General features: G+C 38.6%; 1 protein-coding gene across 2 annotated transcripts in view; it reads left to right on the forward strand.

Moving 5' to 3' along the window:
* The window catches only part of NXT2 (nuclear transport factor 2 like export factor 2), a 68,725-nt gene that overhangs the window by 20,242 nt on the left and 28,532 nt on the right, over positions 1-19,951 (forward strand). For both annotated transcript variants that reach the window (XM_072334306.1, XM_072334307.1), the window contains exons 4-5: positions 414-548; positions 2,595-2,743. The gene's annotated coding sequence lies outside the window, so the exon portion shown is untranslated. The remainder of the gene's footprint in view (positions 1-413; positions 549-2,594; positions 2,744-19,951) is intronic.

The raw sequence follows: 19,951 nt of genomic DNA on the forward strand, positions 1-19,951 counted from the left end.
TAAAAAAAAAAAAGTGAAGCAGATGAATAGGGGGTGGAGGGGCGGGAAGAAAATAAACAAGCATTGCAGCCTCTTTTAATTTCCAAAAGCCAACAAAAATTCACACCTACCAATAGTTCCCACAGAACTAAAACCCTCAGAGATTAAGAGGGAAAATCCTCACTTGGATAAATGAATGGTTAAAAGGACAGGGGTTAAAATCGATGACTGGTTGTCCCAGTGGGTTTTGTAGTTGTAATGGCACGTAGCTCATTGCATGCCAGGTACCTGATTGTTTATCCAGATTTCTGAGGAGGTTTTACATGTTTGTGAAAGAGGGCTTTTCAGAGACTTTGGTTTCTTGGGCTGGGAGGGAATTAGACTGCAATTTGGGAAAGAAACATTAATCAAACTTTCCATCCTTATATCCACAGGATAAACTGGATCAAGCTGTTGCAGTTACAATAATTAAAGTATAATAGATGACTACAGAATCATAGAACTGCCCAGATTGGAAGGGACCTCCAAAGATTATCAGGTTCAACTTTTCCTGGGACAAAGGAGCCTAGGTGAGGTTGTCTAAAAAATTCTTTCTTAAATTGAGATGGTGCTTCTCCCAATGCAACCTGTACCCATTTTCCCTTCTATTCTCCTTGTGACTCTGAGTGAAGTGAGAGTTGGCTTCAGTTAATCCTATTTTTCCTTTTGTTTTTTATTTTTTATGAAACAAGTACAGTCAGCCCAACATAATAGAGATTTCAAACACTCAGCAGTAGAGAAGCAACTGAGGATCAAATTTTAGCCTTCCTATGACTGTGATTTCAGAACATATTTAAGCACAGATGTAGTTTTAGTTGTGGACTGAATAGTGCTTTTTCACAGAAGCAGGTTTTTTTAAGACCAACATTCCACTAAAAATAGCTGTTACAAGTTTCTATTATTGTTTCCAAAATAGAAGTGATTGTGATTAAATATTAACTGCTTTGGAATTCCATGTCCACAATAGAAGAAATCTTGATTAAAATTCTAAATTTACTGCAAGGATTCCATATAGCACTCTAGTTTTATTCTAATACCCAGTTGCCATCAGGCTCCAGAAAATGTATGAAAATAGAGAAGATAATCCATGGAGACAGGGAAATTGGTAGGCAGCCAGCTCCGGTACTAACACAAGTGGGTACAAATAAACAAACTGTATAAGCTGTCAGTGCCAAGCCAGCTTTTGCTGAAGCCATACAATGAGGCTGCAGAAGCATGACATACATGAAAACTGTAAAGAATCCAAACCAGCAGGCTGGCTAATCAATTTATGCTCTCTCTCCTTTATTTCCTAACATCTTTTCACGGGTTTACCGTGAAATGAATTACTTGTTAATGTAAAAATATTGGTATGTCCAAGATGGTGTATGATTGAAATGCTATTGATGTTCATACAGTAGTACCTTCTACTGAATAGTCTGCTGAGGCTTTTCCTGATTTGGAAGTCTGTTTAGGAAGCAAATCATCCTGATTTAATTTTTATTCTTTTCTTGGATTCTGTGGGTTATATCTGCAATTGTGGCAATTGCTCATGTTCTCCTGATGGTGGTTTTTGTTGTGTTTTTTTTTTTGTTGTTTTCTGAGAATCCACTGTCCTTGGTATAAACATAGTGGATCCGTGGGAGAGAAATCAAGACAGCTGTAAGCCTGCTAAAGCTAAATGAATAGTCCCCTGTGTTTTGACATACCCTCTTTTGTGGCATAATCTGAAGCATATCAACAGTAACACTGATGGGTTGCTTTCCAGAGCGTTTTAACAATGTTCCATATGCCATTTTATATTTTAGTGAGCCTGTTTTCTAACATTAGAAAGAACATTGTTTTTGCAAGTGTGCCATTCTACTAATTCACACATAACATTTGGTTTTCTCCAAGGATTGGTTTTGCTTGCGTGATCTGAAAGTTGCACTGAGATGAATCTGGTTGGCAAACAAAAAAAGATGTTTCTCTGACATTTACTCAAGTATCTTTTAACTGCATTAATAAACCGAAGAGTAAAGTTTAAACCATTGCCTACTGTACAAAAAGTATACAAAAGAGAAATCCCCCCCCCAGCACTAATCTATGGGCAAAACACTACAATTCCTATTCATCAAATATCTTTAAAGAGCAAAAAAACGCAGCAAAAAACCCTGAACATAAAAATGTCCTTCAAATGTACAAATGGTGTTTTCACTGATTGGTTTTAAGGAAGACTGAGGAATATCCCAAGTGTTTGTTGTGATCTATGTGTGAATTCCTTCCAATAGCACTGACTGGCAGAACGAGGCTTGCCCTGCAAGCAGGGTGGGATAATGCTTGCTTTCAAGCAGATGTGCACTCATTAGCAATAGTTCAAATCCATCAATTTGTGGGTGTCCTTTTCAGACTCTTTTCAGCCAGCTGTTTGGTGTGGTGGTGTGTCTGTGTGTGAGAGCACAAGTTGGGTGGGGGTAGAGCGTGATTTATTTATTTATTTATTTCCATTAAGTTATCTGCATTGTAAACAATGCTTGGTTCTGCATACTAATTTCAGCAGGCATCCAGCGTCAACACTGACATTTTCAATCTTTCTTTTATGTCGCGTTTGTGGAAAGTGACCTGTTTTGTTTGTGGAAGCTCTGGAATCCCACAGGAGAAGGATCACTCAGCACCATGGCCATCTGCCAAGTACAACTTGTTCTGAAACACAGTGGCTCTGAGAAGTTGCATTATCAACTGAAGCACAATGTCAGCGTAGCAGGAGGTAGGTTAGACTGTTGATTAGCTGAGTTGTTATGACCAGTGTACCGTTCTGAGTACATAGAGCCTTGCAGCAGAAGTGCTTCCCTTTTTCTTTTCCTTTCTACTAATGTGTTGTCTCATACTCTACTTGGAGCTGGCTACTATGGAACTCAACAAAGACTCCTCTTAAAGGACTGTAATGTATTCAGCACCTGTGGTGTATGCTGGGAATTGAGAGCCTGACTTCTTTTATGAGGAATAATTTCTTAGATTGCTAAATAGTTCAGAAGGCACTTTATCTTTGTGATAAAATATCATCTTTTACACTTAGTATTTAAGTTCTACTTTTATTTCTGGTATCCTATTTCTTTAGCCCATGCTGTGAAGGCAAAAGTCTAAGACTCAAATAATCATAGAATAGCTCAGGTTGGAAAAGACCTTCAAGATCAAGTCCAACCACATCCTAAGCATGCTACTATAACAACCCATTGCTAAATCATATCCCCCACCACATCCAAATGGTTTTAGCCACATTCAAGGATGGTGGCTCAACCACCCTCCTGGGGAGCCTATTCCAGTGTTTAACAACCCTTTCTGTAAAGAAATTTTTCCTGATATCCAACCTCCTCTGGTGTCATTTCCCCCCATCCTGTCACCTATCACCAGTTGAGAAGAGACCAGTCCCACTCACTGCAATCATTTTTCAGGTATTAGAAGAGAGCAATGAGGTCTCCCCTCAGCCTCATCCCCCCTGGGACTAAACAGTCCCAGTTCCTTCAGTTGCTCCTGATGGGGAATATTTTCTAGGCCCTTCACCAGCCTCACTGCTCTTCTTTGGACCTGCTCCAGCACCTGAGTGTCTTTTCTGTATTGAGGCACCCAAAACTGAACACAGAACTCAAGATGAGGCCTCATCAATGCTGAGCACAGGGGCAGGATTACTTCTCGAGTCCTGCTCACCACACCATTCCTGATACAAGCCAAGATGCCATTGGCCTTGGCCACCTGGGCACACTGCTGGCTCATATTCAGCTGACTGCCCATCAACACACCAGGGTCCCTTTCCATCAGGCAGCTTTCCAGTCACTCTTCCCCAAGCCTGTAGGGTTGTCTGGGGTTGTTGTGATCTTGGCTTATCGATCCAGTCCATCCAGGTCCCTCTAGTGCCTTTCTGCTCCATCTAATCAGCCAGCTGGAAAGAATAAAATAGCTTAGGCAAAAATAAAGTGAAGTGGCTCCTGGATTTTGGTGGAATCAATAAAGCTGTTCCTTCATTTTAAGTAAATATGTTGCTAGCTCACATTTTCAGAATAACTGCTGGATTCAATTCTTTTGATATTTATCATTGACTCCAGACACAAAATTTGAATCCAGATCTGTGCTTCAGTATCTTATTCCTTGTGAAGTTATAGATCAGGAAGTTTTTGCTATTATAAAAGTAATGAGGAATTACAGAAATTAAAACCAGATTTAGTTCTGAATATTGCATTACCCTCATAGGATGCAAGAATGTTTTGAAAAAGGACATGGCCCTTCGCTGCTGGAAATCTTATTATATGAGCAAATCAATTACAGAGTGGTTCAATGAAAACAGAAGCTAGACTTTAGTTTATGAAATTCCTTTTCAGAGCTTTGAGTTTGAAACAGTTTTCGAAAACGCTCTTTTCAATTAGCTGCCAGAACAATAAGATTAGTATTACATAAAGGAGAGATTACTGTGCAAAGATGATGACTTACACAGGATTCTGTTTGTTTTCTGTAGGTCACAAAGTCACTTCCAGCTACTGGTATTTGGCTTGTTTAAAATAGTTCAGCTGCTCATAAGCAGCACTAACTGAAATGAACTAGGAGGTCAATTTCATTCTGTTCAGATTCATAGTTCAATAATAGTAACAAAGTACCAGTTGGAGAATATTACTGATGAAAACTCGCAGATGAACAATATTGCAATTTTTGGTTTATCATTTCTCTGTGGAAATGAAAAGGTTGATTGCTGAATCTTCAATTTGGCAGGATATTTCTGCTGACTTCTGTATCATTGGGGTAGATATGGGGCTAATGATATTTAGTCTTTTTTTGTTGACTGAATCCCTGTGTAAATTAGCTTTTTGCAGGTGCAAAAGACATAAGGTGTGCTAAAAATACGAATGCATTCATATTGTTCCAAGAACTCCTGGTTAACACTAACTTGAGAACAAACTCGAATTTACAGTTTTTAACCTGAGTACTGAGGAAAGGAGGTACATCAGCCCAGGGTGGGGAAAAAAGTGCTTACTACAGAAAGAATGTATAAAATGAATTGTCAGGCAGAAAAGAGTCTTCTGATCTTTGTCCAAATTTCTACACTTCTATATTCGGTCCTTGTGTCCCTGAATATACGTTGTGAAAAACTGGTCTGTATGTGCAGAAGGGGAGTACAGAGACATTCATCAAAGGGTGGGCAGAGAGATTTGTGCACCCAGTGCTTCCCCACTGCATGGCAATTGCAGGAAATAGCAGCAGTGTGTAAAAGTATAAACCTTCCCAATAGCATTGCAGCAGGAATCTGAGGCTTCTAGAGCTTGGCATGCTCCAGTAGTAAGAGGGAGGAGCTTACTCTGCTTTTCCTTCTCCCTGCTGGTAAGAGCTGGTGACTGACTTATGTATCCCTTATCATCCTTTGCAGTCTCTGCTGCTTGAGGCCAGGGCCAGTGACCTAGGTACATTGAAGGGAAGGGTGACAGCTGTAGCAGGGGCAAAGAGTCAAGTATGTTTGTATGATATCTGTACATATCTGAACTTGGTGGGCTTCAAGGTTTCTTCCAACCCAACCATTCTGTGATTCCATTGTTCTATGATTCTAAGTTTCCCTACTAGAGATACCTTACTGGGGATGAACGTGCCCTATTAATGAATAATATTGCCCTGAAAGAAAGAATATTGAGATAATCCCAGTGAATATTATCATAATTGCTGCATTCTGATTTGAATCCTAAATATTTACTCATATCTGCATGTGAACATATAATGGTGGATAATTTATGATGTTGGAAACTTCAAAATCTACTGGAAAAGGCAGATAATAAGTTCATATAAAGAATTAAGCAGCAAAGCAACTGCAGCTGTCAAAAGCTGCAAATTTGCAAATTCTGTTATCTAAATTGAAGTATGCAAAGTGTAATAAGAAAAATAAGCATAGCGGATGAACTGAAATACACAAAATGTTACGCTTTGCTTTTTGATCTGTTGCGCAGATTTTAACAGGCTGCTTGAGGTCTGCAGAACTTGCAGCTTAGAAGATTGTTCCGTAAGGCACATTGTAAGCTAGTTGGTGTTCAATTTTATTTATTTATTTTTTAGGGGGCCTGAATGGCTAAATATGACTTGTTAAAATCTCAGGTGGACTTGTATTCATCTGAGATTGTGAGGTTTAATTTATTTTATTGCTTTAAAACATTGGCCTAATATGCCCTGCTGTGAAAAATGAAAGCAGTAAGCATCTTTTGCAGCTGCTTTCTACATACGGGGACTTTTTTGGAATGAAATGATAGTAGCTCAGTCAGGTGGCTTGCCATCATATTTGATACCATGGATATTGCTAGCATATGCATATGCAAGTAGCAGGATCCAGTCTATAGTGAGCAAATGAATAAACAAATTCAGTTCATTTTTGCATAGCTATGCAGGAGATACTTCCATCTGTGTTACCAGATCAAATGCCTGCACAGGTCTGACAGAAACTTTAGGATATCTCTGATAAGAGAAGCTTCAAATAATTTAAGCACGGTAGTGCAGCGAATACACGGAGAAGGCATCCATGAAGTCACATGCTTACAGCATCTACACTGATAGCTTAATTTAAGTGGCAGTAAAGGCAATGCTAAACAGTCCACAACCAGAGCACGAAGCAGCAATGAGGGGAAAGGAAGTGGGAGTAAAAAATTGAACAAGCAGATTGGCTGTAAAGAAACCAGCAATTCTTTGCATTCATCAGGAAACCTCTTTCATTTAAGTAATCAGGAGCACATTTCTAGAAATAAGTGGTGCCTTAGACATGATACGCTTTCTTTAAGCAAATAATTCCATTTGAATATATACTTACCAGAAATTTCATTTGGATGCGTCTTGGATTTGTTCACTAATATAATCTTCCTGAATGTTGTTTTTTTTTTTCCTATCTTCCATGAAATGTAATGCATTTCCCTTTGGGGTGTTGAGAGAACATATAGCTCAAACGTATGTACCCAGACTACATGCATCATCAGACCAACAAAAGGGTTTCTGGAAAATGAACTCTGAGCAAAAGGAGCACTTAATAAGGCCAGTTTGAACAGCCGCACCCTGTGTGGAACTTCCCTTGAGGTCACACATGTTTAAATGTGATTTCTGGCCCTAACCTGGCAGATTCCAGAGATCTAGAGAGGAAGTAGACCATTTCTTAAGGACTCAGACTAGAGCAACAGGCTATTTCTGAATTATGAGAAGCTTTGATTTAGATTCCAATGCTTATATGATGCTGAGGATTCATTTAGGCTTCATATATGTGGATAAAGTGCCTATGATAGTGTCTGTAAAGCCTCATTCCTTGATAATGTTCGTTTTAAGTTTGGATTGCCTTTGGAGAATCATAAAGTCAGACTATTGGCAAATAGGGGGGTGCCTCTGGAAGCACTCAGGTTTGCAGAATCTTCCAACATCTCCTTGAAAGCTTTAATTATCAGTATTGAGTCTGCTACCTGTATCACATATCCCACAGAGTAGCCTGCATTATCACACCATCTCACCAAAACCCCTTGCACAGTTCTGTGTACAGTCTGGCAGTCACTGGGGTGACATTTAGAAGCAGTGCTGGAACGATCCAAGAACCTAGACAAAGCCTGTAGAAATCATTGTTTTGGGCTAAGCTTGAAGTCACTCAGTTTTAGTTTCCAGCATGTACAATGAAAAAAAAATTCCACCTTCCATTCATATTTCATTCTATTCTTTTTAGATTTTATGTTTTCTCAAGCACTTTTTCTTTTCAAACATCTAGAATATCTGCTGCATTGTATCCATGAGAATTTGTTGGTTTTTTTCTTTTCACTAGCCTGTAATAATTAAGAAATAGTCCTACTAAAATTAAGCTGTAACCTATTTGCAAGCTCTGTGTCTCTGATCTGTTTAGTCAAATACCGAGTTTCAACTCAAACTTAGTGGTGATAGCTGTGTGATTGCAACCTCTGCTATGTGCTTATCAGCCATCTTCACTGTGGTTGTCAGTACTTTGTTCTTAACGGTCTCTGTTCTTTCTCCGTGGTTGCTGTTGTGTGACCATTTCTACTGTTATACCCAAAAGCATAAACTGAAACAGGAGGAATTTGATTAAGGATTTAATGTGAACCTGGCAAATGTTGTGTCATTGAAAGCAAAAAGCGCTTCCATGAATCAGAACAGTTAAGCTATTAAAATGGATAAAAATACAACAGAATTCACAGCTATGCTTGTGATTTTATTTATTTATTTTAAAAGGAGGTCCAATTCTCTGCAAGAAAATGCCATGGGAACTAGAAAGAGGCATTTATCATGTTAATTATGGTTGTTACTATACATTTATTTATTTATTAATCTAATCTACTGTGTACAAAACTATATAATAATGAATGAATGCTAAAAGCTTTAGTTTAAATGACAAGTTGATACCCTCCCCCCTCACCTATGGAAAAAGACAGAGATTGAAGCATAGAATAATAGCTCTTATTCACCAAAATGTGAACTTTCAAAATGAATTAAATGTATAAGTCCCATCATCATCATGTTTATCCAGCTTCTTGACACTGATACTGTAATAGTATTACTCCAGTTTTGTTGGCTATCACCTCTTTTGAGATCTTGACCTATTCACTGAGCTATGCTGGCTTCACATTGATATTAATTAAATGTATCCAAATCTTTCCAGCTTGACTCTATAATGATGTTTAATTCATTACAGCCATGCTGTGATATGGTGTGTACACCTTTGCAGTTTGGCTTGTTCATGTTGTAAATTAGTAATTAAACTCAGTTGACTATCTGAATGACCAGCCCATCTAAAACCAGCTTCAAACTACCTGCACTTCACTGTATGTTACTTCAGAATGTTGCCATGCAGATTTAGGCAGCTGTTCAGGTTTTTGTTTTTTTTTTCCTAAAAATATATTGCCATAAATTACCAGTCTGTTATATGAAAGAATATAATACCTATCTTTTTTCATTGTAAGTGCAATTTGGGAAGCTTAACTAGCACTTCACAAACTCAGTAGTTTGAGTTCTCTAGATGACAGCCTTTTGTGAGGGATAAAAACCCAAAGAGGGTTAAGGAGGGAACTCTGAGAGGTTAAAAAAAGTGCCTTCATGTGAAAAAGGTTGCAAACAAAATAGGGCATATTTGAACTTATTCTCTTTCCAGTGCTTTAGCTGCAAGGGGCCTCAAGCATACCACATGCTTTTTCACTTTTAGGGGCCCTCTACGTAATACAAATTGAAACCAGGGCATGCCTTTCCTTAGAACCTCTGCCAGGCGTTTTATTTTCATAGCTGTCAACTTTAAAATCATGCTTTCCTGAAACCGATGTTTTGATGGAGGTGGGAGAAAAGAGTAGGCAAGTGAACTCTGATTACTTGAATGAGATGCTTTGGTCACTGGTATCCTGGCTGACCCTCTCACATGGGAGTGGGGAGCAGCAGCAGTCTAGACGGAAGAGGCCAACAACTAGCTGTCCACTCAGGTTTCAGATTATAAATGAGCAGTCTTCAATTTCTCACAGATGTTTGGCAGCCGCTTTGCTTTCACTCTAATCGTAAGCAGGATTTCTTATGTTTGAAGAATGTGGTGACCAACAGAGTTTCATAGGGTAATCTACCGCTATAGCTTCAGTGCTGATGATTCCGTTGCTGTGGTTTAAATCTGTCAACTAGAAAACACCATGTATTTTGCAAGTGAAATCACTAGAGCTATTCAATCATTCAGTCCTGGTGCATCTTCCTTTAAAGTGTGGGGGACAGAGTGTTTGTTTCATGTACAGTGTTAACTGTCAACAGGTTTACTCCGGAGATAAACTTAGTCCTTTAAATCTAAAGTAAAGCTGTATCTGTAAAGATTCTTCAAGGATCAGAAGTAAATTATTATCATCTCCTCCAAATTATAAATGAAAAATAAACTCATTCAATGTTAGCTGAAGTGAAAAAATAAATATCATACAATGTGCATGTTAAGTTGGTTAGTAAAATAGTATGTAAGAGTGATGACATCAAAAGATGGTCAAAGGGGCAAGGGGGGAATGGTTTTAAACTGTGACAGGAGATTTAAATTGGATACTAGGATTTACTCAGAGGGTGATGATGCACTGGAACGGGTTGCCCAGAGAGGCTGTGGATGCTCCATCCCTGGAGGCATTCAAGGCCAGGTTAGGTATGGCTCTGGGCAGCCTGGTCTAATGGTTGGTGGCTGCACATAGCAGGGGGTTGAAGCTAGATGAGCACTGAGGTCCTTTTCAACCCAGGTCATTCTGTGAAAAGAAACCCAGTGACAAATTTCATAGAGTGTAAAGGAATATTGCAGATTATGCCTGAGATGAAACAGTCGTACACTGTGTAGCTGCAGACTAATATTGTTGCTGAGCATCCCAAAGGCTTGATTTGTTTATTTAACTTATACTTCAGAATATCAAATGATGAGAAGCATATTACATCCTATAAAGTTACCCTGAATATGGAAGAACCCAGTCATCATAGCCCCACTGTGGTCCCTCTTAACAGGGATTCTGCTCTGAGTGGTGTATTAGGCAATACCAAGAGAAATACCACACTTCAAAAAGGGAACAGAAATCCTCAGCTGAAGAGAGACCCACTGGATTGTGAAATAATCTCCCAGAGGAGGTACTGGGAAAAAAAATTGGTTGGAGTATTTAGGAACTGATGTACAAAGTCTACTGAAAGTGCAAGGAAGGGGGCTGTCATAATTTAGCAGAGCAAATGAATGCTTTTGTCTTGGCTTATAAAGGCTGATCATGTATCACCCTGTGCAGCAGTATGTATAACTGAAGTTTCTAGATACTAAAATCTAAATAGCATTAAAACAATAATACTGTTTTACTGAAGTAGTGTATGATGTTCAAAGAAACTTAAACTCATTGTCAGGATAGAGACAGAATATATACAGTAAGGTCTTAAAGGTCAGTAAGGCATGAAACCAAACACGTGTTAGCCAAACATCTCTCCAAAAATGTTTGCTTTGTTACAGAAAAGGGAAGATGTTCTATTAGAAAGGAGGGTGACCGTGTTACTTTAAAGGACTTTTGAAAATATTAAAAGGGTAGGCTGAGACCACAGAAATATTAGAGAATGTGGGTGAGTGAATGCAAAGGACTGATTGAAATGGCATTAACACTTCAGAAAGAATCAACACTTATAAATTCACTCTTCTGCACTTATGTACTGAAATTACCTATCGGATTTGTCAACAGAGGAACAAAACCTGTCAGCTGACCTGAGTTTCTGGGAACAGAATTCAAAATGTGTATTTGAAGTGGTAAATGCTCAAAAATTATTCCAGCAGCAGACCAAGAATTATTGCACAGAGAAGTTGCAAATTACTTTGCATAATTATTCCATTATTTGAAGTTAAGCAAAATCCCAGTTTCCATAGGTTTTCAAGCTCCTTACAGCAGGAAAACATGATATAAGCCATTTGTGTTGTGTGTTCCTGTTCAATTTTCCAACTTCAGCATTAGTGCTTCTGAAGGTGGGAATACCATGCATTACTAAGCCCGTACGTGGCTGGAAGGAAACATATCCAGTTCATTAGGAGCTGTGTGGGTATTCTGTAGCTTTCAGTTCTAAACAGGGCTTCTGGAAGTCAGAGATGGTCCAAGTATGTGAAGTTACGTTTTTGGAAAACAATGCAATGATGGAGAAGTCGGTACCGAGGACAGACAAATGACTCAAGAACGCTCAGGAGTCCATTTATAATTTGGGGTGTGTTTTGAGATAAGGTATGTCAGAAGTCACATCAAAAAGAACAGGCGCAGCACAGATATGTTTTGAGAAAAGAAAACCCTCAGAGAATTTAATGACCAAGTAAGTTTATTTAATTTCATAACTTCAATCAAAGATCACCCATTCCCAAGTAGTGCAGTCTTAAAATGATGGTTAAATTCATAAACACGTGTTCAATCTCGAGGTATTGATTTAATGTTTGGCTTGATTAGTATGGATGAACATGTACTGTAAGAGGCTGTATAAAGTTGGCTTTCTGAATCTGCATTTTTGAAAGGATATAAATTTGTCCAGCTGCAGTCTGCCTTATTCTTTCACCACTATGACTCACATGAAGCCTGTCTCTGTTGCCTGATGTCACTGGCTTTCAAAAAGGCACTCGCATACTGGCAGATGTGCAGAGGCAGTTCTGAGTGGAGGAGAGCAGAGTGCTGCATAATCTTTCTCAGAAGTGCTGACTTTGGGGAGTGTGCTCTCTTTTTGCATTATTATCAACACGTAGCATGTCATGAATCGACAACTTTGTAACACAAAGCAACAAAAACAAAAATATTTCTAGTCCTCAAGAGTCAGTTTCAAGTATACCCTGATGTTTGTTCACCATCTTTAATCCATGCGCTTGCTGTGCGTTATCTTGTATTTTTCTGTTGCCAAATAGAAAAGCAAGGCCAAGCAACTTCCTAGGTAACATTTCACTGTAAAATCTAAACAAGGAACAGAGATCTTCAGGCATAGAAGTCTGACTCTCTTTAAAGAATGTCCTTCCAGTTCTTAAAGAAAGTGAGATGCGATTTACAAATATCAGCTCATCACAATGATCATAAATAATCAGTAGTGACAGCAACTGATAATTCTTCTATGAACTTCTAAAATGCCCAGTCTGTGATTCTCTAGAAGGCTGTGTACATTTTTAGAGAAGCAGCATTTCTGTTGAACATTTTTCTACCTCCTTGAGATCTGTGGATTTGCAATCCATACTACATTTTGTAGGCCCTTTTTGCAAGAGTCCAACTTCTGCTAAAGAGTTTTGTTTCTATCCACAAACAAAGCAAATGCTTGGTATTTTATGTTCTCTTCTTGTTTTTCCAGAATGGGTCAGTTTGGAGAAATTTCTCTGTCCCAATTTATGGTTATAGATATCTCCCCTTTTGGTAAAACAAACCAACCAACCAACCAAAAATATCATTAGATTTTTGCCATTGCTTTTTACTGAGCTTTTCTTCCTCTGAAAAACAGCATATAGATCATCAGCTCTCTTAAGGCTTCTGGGAGATTCAGACTGGCTGGGAAACATGAAATTCCTGGCTCCTGCTACAGCACCCAGACCACTAGACCACATATTTTTTTGTCATGGAAAATTAAAGCCCATTACTTTGCAAGCCTTCTTGATCTGTTTCTTCCCTCACCCTGCTTGCATTGCTTTTTACTGTGATGAAGATACAAAGTTCAGATTTTAGAGTTAAAAATCAGCTTTTAACAAATTCAACAACTACAATCTTCTTAAGAACTGTACTTTTAATACCCTAAATATTCAGACTACTGCCAGGTCAGTCAGCATTTCAGCGTGGGTTGACATTGTTTTCCTCTGGCAGTAAGCAACCTACATTATGACTTCACCTCTTAAATTTGCTCAAGAGGTTGATTTTCACTAGAAGTGCAGTTTTTCCAAGCCATACTCAACTTAACCATATCATAACTCAGCAATTTAATTTGTTCCATACTGTTTCAAGCGCCACTCTCAGCAGTTGAATGGATGAGACTTTATTTTTTTGGAATCCTGAGAACGCGTAATTTGTTGTGTTAGCCTTGTATAAAATATAAGGAATCAAAGGAACAAATAATTACAGCACTTACATAGAAGTACTTTTATATAAGTACTTACGTGTATGTATGGATACAAGTACTTGCACAGAGATATCTAAACACATACGTCTGTGTGTGTGTGTAGTGGTCATATTCTTTTCCGGAGAACTAACCTGGTTCATTTTTTATATCATCATGCAGATACTGCTTCTCAGAAAAATGTCTTGCATGAAAATTTGTGCTGTTCCACCCTCCTCACAATGGTTTTCTGGTCAGTAAGTATTATATAGGTGTTCTAGGACAATCAGAGGTATGCCCAGAGCTTTGCTCTTTCTTGGAGCAGGGATGGTGAGTAACCACAAAGGACGTAATGGTAGTTCCAATATAGCCTCAGAAGGAAGCATCTGAAGTGCTCTGGATGCTCTGGGCTGTGTCACACCGGTTTGTCTTCCAGAAGACTCTTCCCCAAATTAAATATGGCTAAAACTGACACAGGAAAAAATAAGCTATGGGAACCTTACCAACCAATAGGAGTCCTTTTTAGTTAAAGCACTATATAGCAGTTCAGGACTGATTCTTTCTTTTATACCCAGGAGGGTGTGATAGTGTGTATCTTGTAAAAACAGCTGCTGCTTTCATGCTTGTGTTCAGGAACAAGATAACTGCAGCAACTCATACCTCTTAACATCTATACACAGGAGTCATACCAAGCTCCCTCTGTGCTGCGCTTGCTCACATGTTGGGCTGAGGTCCAATATAGGATGCAAGAGCCTGTGTGATAAATACTGAAGGTTCTGTTGAATCTAAATTTGTTCTTCCTGCTGTGGGGATGAAGTGGGAAAGGGAAAATCTTCTCCATATTGTCACAGAACTGCAGAATCACTTTTGGCTGCAGCCCTAGCAATTCTTCTTCATAGGAGAAATGCAGCGCAGGATTCAATTAAGTCATGGTATCATTTCCCTCACACCTACCTCACTCTGCTGTGTAAAGGGCTGATAAGTATAGAGCCCTATATCAGAAGTGTGTGATGGGGAAGAGGAGAAGAGCAGAATAACGAGGGAAATGAAAGAGAAGAGCTTATGGCCCTTTCTACTGCCCTTGTGAAGGAAGTTCATGATAGTTCACAGGCTGTCTTTTGAGGAGGCAGTATCTTCCTCCTTCATAGTACTGTTGCGATTGTCCTTATAGCAGTAGGTTATTGTAAATGCAATAGCAGAGAAGCTGAATAGTTCACCTGCGAGCAAGCCTGTCAGCTTGATTCTCTGCTGCTTACGTCAGTTATCTAACTGCATTTTGTGAATGGAGAGAGTCACCACCCATTTGTTGCTCCTGCACTGGTCAGGAAAGCAAATGTATTACTTTTCAAAATGGCATGGCAGAAGTCCAAGCGTATCTAACAGAGGAAGGAAGCAATCTTATCAGCTTTTCTGGCCCACTGATAAAACCATACACAGAAATCACTCTGCTTTAAATGAGGAAAAGGAAGTCTTTGATGAAATTTAGAACTTGCCTTGGGAATCACATCAGTGGAAATGACATGTACAAATAACCAAGCATTTCAGTCTGGATGAAGTGGTTTGTTTGTAATATCAAAGCAGAAATATCTACAGGTTCTGACAAACTTCCCCATGGGGGATCAGTTAACATCCCTTCTGGCCTGTCTACTTGGTCATGTACTTTCAATCTAAACTGTTCTTTACTAAAACAAAAAAAGAAACAACAGCAACAAAAACCACAGCCGATACGGTTTTAGCTCCATTCATGCCATAGAGTCTAATTTGCAGTCACCATTGCAAAAAGAGTATCTCGTGTATTGGTATTCCAGTCTTATTTTGTACTAAAAACTCTAATTTTTTTAAGCAAACCATAAGATCTTTTTTCAATCTTTTTTTGTACTTAAGCAAATCTCTCCACTGGCAGCATGTCACGCCACATGTGAATACTAGTTCAGGTTTTCCTGAGCTCCAGAATCTCTGCAGTGCACCTTATTTTACAAAGCAGACATACCCAGGTACCTCATGTTTTACCTGTTCTTGCTTCTAGCAAAATAATTGTACTTGCTGTGAGAAAACAATCCCAACTTTGGTTGTCAGGTTAAGTATTATTAGCATTCTTATGGTAGCTCACAGAAGTTGGTGAAAAAAACAGCTTTGACGTTGTTTAGGTCTGTAGTCCGCAACAATTTGAGTTGCAGTAAGCTAATTTCAGAGTAACGCTTGAAGTAAATGTATGTTTGGTCAAAAGCAAAACACCGTTGTATTTCAATGGTATGTGTAATTAGGGTTATGGCACAGGTTATTTGTCTTTGATAGATGCTATTCTTCAGGTGCAGATCCTGGATAATGCTGAATGCCTGTATCTTCCTGCTGAATAAATGATAGTGACAGGTGTCCAATTCTAAGCTTATTTTACAATATAAGAATGAAATTAACCTACAGTACAACAGAGTGCTCCACAAAGTCTGGACTTTCGATACGAGTGTTGTACTTGTTAATGTCACGCTTACATTTGAACTTCAGTAAGAAACAGGAAGGTTTAAGCAAGTTGTTGTGGTTGCTGTATGTTGCTTTCTGACTGCTGAGACAAATAAGCAAATTGATTGCTAAAGCCATATTCTGTAAATTAAGCATGAGTCTGAACATGCTTAAAATATATGAAAATTAATAATCAAAACCAGTATACTCAATTTAGTGTGCCTTGAGAGCAGGACACTTGTTAACTGCCTATCAGTGAAAGCCAGAACCCTATTCTTGCCAAGCTCTCTCACTTGCACGTTTGGCCACCTACCAGTCATTGCCTCAGCATTCCAAAAGATTGGAATGGGTATTTTAAATTTTGTTTCAGTGCATTTGGTCTCATCATTTTCATTTTTATAATAAGTGACAACTGCTGTTGCTGTTATGGGCTGGAAGTTCAAAGCATGATTTCTTTTTTAGGAATTTAAATGATTTCTCTGAAGAAATGAGCAGATTTTGTACATATATCAAGTAGTGAGTATACAGGAAGGAGAATCGTATGAGATTCCTTCCTTCCTGGAGCAGCTACTGGAACAACTACTGTTCACATCAATAAAGCAGAAGTGAAGAAAACAATCCTAATGCCATCTTAGTACTGCGATGGGCACTGGAAAATGCTGCAGGCAACAGAAAATGTCCTCCTTTCCTACTTAGAGTTTTTCTATTCTAATCAGACCAAAAGAGAATTCTGACTGTTTTACATACTTCATTACTTATTTGTTTTAGAGCTCCTTGTTTTGTTATCATGGGCTCATTCTGCGGTTTTCATCCTGATTTATCAGAGTCCTATTCTCTCTGACCTTTAAAGTACAGCATGTTACTGCAGCAAAGTCAGTTTTCCAGTACCAGAGAAATGAATCAGTTGACATATCCATGGCCTTTTGCAACTTGCAGAATTTATGGGGCCGTAGGATCTCTGTACAGTTGTGTCAGGCTTAGCTCAGTATGTGTGAGCTAAGTCAAATCTTAAAATCTCTCTGTTCTGTCCTACTTTTGTGCACAGCAGAGGTAAACGTATACTTCTGAGAGCATCCACCCAAACAAAAAGAAAGCTTTAAGTTCTTGCAAAATCTGCTGTGCCACTGTTTTCCATCTGTCAAAATCTGATACTTCTGGTGGCTGGTAATTTTTCAGGCAAAAGAGGTAGAAGCCGGAATATTCAATCATCCCATGCAGTATCCGCTGTAGTCAAAACAACCTCGAGCAAAATGACATATGCTGCAGACCTCAGCCCAGTCAAATGATTCCTTCTGCTCTATCCAGCTCTTTAAAGTATTTATAAGTTTTTTCTCAAGTGCTCAGACTGCCTTCCACTTTTGGTCCACTTTCTATTATCTGTAATGTAGGGCTAGACTCTCAGATAGAAAGAGGACACATCCAGGCAGGCTCTGTACAAGCTCAAATACATTTTAGATGTAGTATAGACAAGAACTTTGAGTTATGTATCAGTGTGACGTTTTGTCATCCACATACACACATATGTACATCTGTATATATGCCCTGTTTAGTCTTCTGGAACAGATATTAAACGCCAATGACTTAAATGCTGAACAAACTGTGTGTTAAAAAGGAAGGATATTTCAGGCCACTTTGTTTTAAACCAAAGCGTAACACAAATGGCATGCTGAATTTCTGATGGTAGGATTTACCCTTGGCAGAAAAAAAAGGGGATGGACTGTATAACAAGGAATTTCAGTTTACAGGAGCATCTAGTTGTGTTCCAGATGTGTTTCCTCATTGTCATAGTGGACTAATAAGCAAATAGTAGATAGCAAGGCCTATATGTTAGTTGCCTGAAACTCTTAGAAATTAGTGGGTGGGAAGTTATTAAAATACAGCTTCTCTGTGTGTTCTCTTCAGATTCTGGATCATTTCTTAAAAATAGATCACTCCTTGCACGTGTATCTAATACCAGTATATATCTAGAGTAATTTCTTTGACAGGAACCCAGGGGGAGTTCAGAAGAGACCCATTTTGTGCTCATTGAAATCATCAGACTCTCTCCTTATCTCCTGGAAATGCTTAGCTGCTGAAATGCTTATCAAAAAGCACAGCAGCCCCACATTTGAGTTTGATTCCTCTGTGCACTGTCTATTCCAGATGTGATGTTTTTTGTACTTGGTACAAATACACAATACGGACAGGTGTGCCACAGGTTTTAGTCTTTAATTAGGTCAGTTTACAATTAAATCTGGCAGTAAGAAATAGGTTAATTGCTTTAGGCACATTTTAACAAGAATTAGCCCTTGTATAAAAATGCTTCTCTTACAAGAAAAAGACATTTATTTTTCTGTAGGGAAAGGAGGAAGACTTTGCTGTACTTTTGATATCAAAATAAGGAAGGACTACTTTTAATTTTCACAGATATCCAAATATTCATGTATTAGATAGTCAGTACAAACAAGCTATAATCTTTCATCGCTTTTTCAGAGCCCTTTGTAGGAGCATCCCAAGTAGCTGATGGAAGAGATAACAGTGTTTCACTCTCTTTTAAGGATTGCAAATATGAGAAAAGTTTCACATTCTGCTCAAGCTCCGATAGTGCCACTGATGTTCTAGGCAAAAGTGAGGGTTGACCCCATCTGTTTCTCTGAACTTTTTATCTGACTGATGAAAGAGGAGAAGTAAAATGGCGGATGGTTCCTCCTCTCCCGTGAATGGATGGGATCTCATTGTGTTGCTAAGTGGATTCCTCCAAAGTGGTTCAGCATCCTGCAATATGATTTTCACCGGGACTTTGACTCCTGGCAGTCAAGTATTCCCAGTAACATACCCCAAAACTTGTCACTAGGCAATTGCATCTTTGATATCATTCCTGAAGTGAACTGAACTGGAGGAAAAAAAAAAAGTAAAATGAATATGTTAATAATCCTGGTAATTTCCTGTTGGACTTCGTCTGACCATTAATTGCCACTGTTGTTTATAAAGCCTGCTTGGTATGTTGATTTTATTTGAAAGGACTGATGTAGTCTTTCTATTTTGCTAACTGAAACAGAAAGAATGGGAAAAATGCAAACTTGATACATCTTGTTGTGGACTTGCACATTTTATACTACATGTTTCCCAATTCATTGCTTCCCTAAAATTACTGCTGGAATAGTTCTGCTGAAACATTGATAGAACATACATTAGAAGATAGAACATACATTAGAAGATATTTACAGCTCCAAGAGCTAAAGGATGAGTTCTTTGGCTGATTGTGCATCTGTTTTGCAGGCGAATGTGCCTCTCTTCTCTGAGAACACTGAAGCTGTGCTCCCCATCCACGACTATCTCAAGGTACCAGAAAGCATTTGTAATACAATATGAGATTAATACCACATTAAAAAGGGAAGAATGACAAATGGTGGATGAAAGAGAAGAGTAGTTTTTTTTTTCTTTTGGCTTGGAATTGCATGCCTGGTCTTTATTTAGCAAGGAGGTTTGACATTTATACTGTATTTATCTCAGTGTGGCATCAGAGATCTGGATTTCTGTCTGACTAAAGGAAAATCATTTCACCCCTCTGTGCCTCTGTTTCCGCCACAACCTCGTGTTTGTCTTCATTTAGAATGTAAGTTCTGTGGGGCTGAAAATTGAGTGTGCATGTCTGCGCAACCCCTGGGGCATAGATTTCAAATGCAGCCTCTGCGTATTGCCAAAATACAAATATTACTATTTCTGTTGTGACTCTAAATGAGCCATTTGATCTATTTGCATTTATTTCCTCAGCTACAAAATGGGACAATAACTCACAAGGGGTCTATGAAGATTAGCTCACTAATGCTAATGAAATATTTTGAGTTCCTCAGATAGAAAGCTTTTAAGAACAGTAAAATATTATTGAGCAAATGACATCTGTGTTTTATTAATTCAGGAACACTGTGTGATTCACCTTAAAAATACAGATTTGGTTGATCAGGTAGAATGGCCCATTTGA

This window comes from Excalfactoria chinensis, chromosome 4 (genome assembly GCF_039878825.1).
Source record: "Excalfactoria chinensis isolate bCotChi1 chromosome 4, bCotChi1.hap2, whole genome shotgun sequence".
Taxonomy (NCBI): domain Eukaryota; kingdom Metazoa; phylum Chordata; class Aves; order Galliformes; family Phasianidae; genus Excalfactoria; species Excalfactoria chinensis.